Below are 2,653 nucleotides of genomic sequence, written 5' to 3'. Positions count from 1 at the left end.
GGGGCAGGGCGGGAACAGTTCCTTGTAGAGAACCTGAATCTCCCAGAGAAGGCCTTCTCTCTTTCAGCCCCTCAGTATTCGTGGCGCTCACTCAGAACCAAACTGGATACCGCCCCACCCGGACTCAGCCACCCACATTTTTGCCTGGCAACTAGGGGAAGGGCAGACCCTCAGATCACCGTTCTCACGTCCTCCAGGACCCCAGTGGTGTCTGGGTACACAGGAGACTGAGAACCACAGCATCCTTCCCAGCCCCTGCTATCCCCTCCCCCCCCCATCTTGGACTGCATTCGGCCTTTCCCTGACAAGCATGCCAGCGTTGCGTGGCTCCAGCGTGCCAGCGGCTAGGCAGACGCGCAGCCCGACAGAAGAGAAGTTGGAGATGTCCTGATGGTGAAGATCGGACCTGCCCTGAGGAACTCAGTGCCCCAGTCAGCAGGAAGTGTAGGCTAAAAAGGTCTATACCCTTTCCCCTCTAACCTTCTTTCTCTCCTACCTACTGTTGGGGGGGGGGGTAGGAGAGATTAAGATGGAATGAGGTTTAGAAGGTAATAGATAATAGAACTCATGAGATAGCAAAAGAAATAACTATGCCAACATCCAGACCCCAGGCTGGCCTTGAATTCACTACATTCAAGGTCAAAGGATGATGCTAAACTCCAAATCCTCCTGCCTCCACACCCTGAGGGCTGGGATTATAAGCACATGGCATGGTGCTTCGGTTTATGCAGTGCTAGAGGTTGAACCCAGGGCCTAGTGCATGCTAGGCAAACACTCTATTAGCTGAGCTACATCCCCCACCCGACTCTGTCATTCTTTTTTTTTTTTTTTTGGTTTTTCGAGACAGGGTTTCTCTGTATAGCCCTGGCTGTCCTGGAACTCACTTTGTAGACCAGGCTGTCCTGGAACTCAGAAATCCGCCTGCCTCTGCCTCCCGAGTACTGGGATTAAAGGCGTGCTCCACCACGCCCAGCTTGGATCGCTATTCTTCAACAGGTCTTCTGCTCAGAAAATGGGAAAGGAAGCTCAGCCTAAGGCAGTCAGCACCACACGTAGCAAACTGCCAGGACTTTTGTCAGCAGTGATGGTCTGCAGGCACCTTTGCCTCAGCAGGCCAGTATCACATTCCTCCCGCTCCCCTCTCACCCTTGTTCTCATTTTTGTGACAGAACACCAAAGGCTCCTTTCTGCACCCACAGCCTCTTGGGAGTTCTTCACTTCCAGGCCTCTTGCCAGCTCAGCCTTTCAAGTCTCTATCACACCATCAGCGTGTGGATGCTACATGCAATGGCAAACCCCGTGACTCATTCTGACACAAGCTCCGCCCTTCCCTCTGTAACCTCATCATCACACCACCTCCACAGTGCCCAAGTGTCCATTCCTACCTACAGAATCTGCTTGCTTTGGCTCTCTGCTGGCCACTCCCACCAGCACCTCTGACAGGCCACAGTACATCCATTTCTGGGTCCAGTACCTACCTTCCTTGCCTGAGCCCAAACAAGTTTCCCAGAATGCAAATCTGCTTCTACCCTAAGCTCAAAGCTCAGTGGTCCCTGTGACTCTTGTGGAGCACATGGTCCTGAAACAGATCTCAATGACTCCCTCAGCAGCCTGACTCTTCCCTTGCTCTTCTCTCACCCTAGCTCTCTTAATGCCAACAAAAGTCCACATACTGTCCTTGCAAACGTGCCTGCTCCTCTCACCAGCCTCTTCCAGGGCTGCTCTCGCCTGCAGGACCCTGAGGCTCAGCTGTTACCTCTGTTGTACTGTTGTAGTGGGCAAGTGTTGTAGTGGTCCCAAGTGGGATGGACAGCCACAGGGAATCACTATTTCATATTAACAGCTTCATCTTTTTTAATAGTTTGAAGCATACACAGAAAACAGAAGGACCCCATGTTTCCCCTCCCTTCTAGCTCCCACAACCTCCCCCCTAAATCTGAGGATGGGTGTTCTAGTCCTGATGAACCAACTTGCATTTCTGTTATAGTTTCCGTCATAGTTCATTGTCCATTATAGGAGTCACATTGGGTGCTGCACAGGATGTGGGCTGGAACAGATGCATATTGCCATGTGTCTTAGTTCGGGTTTTATTGCTGTGATGAGCGAGACACCATGACCTTGGCAATTCTTTATACAGGCAAACGTTCAATTGGGTCTGGTTTGCCGGAAGCATGGCAGCACACTGGCAGAGATGGTGCTGGAGAGACGGCTAAGAGTCCTACATATGGATCCAGAGGCAGCAGAGACAGTGACACTCTGGCCACCCCCTAGTCACGTACTTCTTCCAACAAAGCCACACCTACTCCAACAAGACCTAAGAGTGCTACTCCCTATGGACCTGTGGAGACCACTGCATTCAAACCACTGCACCATGTGTCCATCATCACATCCAGAAGCAGTTCCAATGCCCCGGAAGTCCTCTGTGTCCATTTGATGCACCCACCCATACCCCACCCCAATCTCAGAAACCAGCGACTAGTTTTACCTTTTTGGAATGTAACACGACATTGTGCAGTGTGGGGTGGTGATAGATACTGCCCTTTGATTTCAAGGGTCCCATGTCTTTTCCAGCCTAGATAGTTCCTTCCTTCCTCCCTTCTCTCCTTCCTTCCTTCCTTCCTTCCTTCCTTCCTTCCTTCCTTCCTTCCTTCCT

Source organism: Mus pahari, chromosome 21 (assembly GCF_900095145.1).
Source record: "Mus pahari chromosome 21, PAHARI_EIJ_v1.1, whole genome shotgun sequence".
Classification (NCBI taxonomy): Eukaryota; Metazoa; Chordata; class Mammalia; order Rodentia; family Muridae; genus Mus; species Mus pahari.
The sequence above is the reverse complement of the archived record's forward strand: the minus strand, read 5'-3'. Positions refer to the sequence as shown.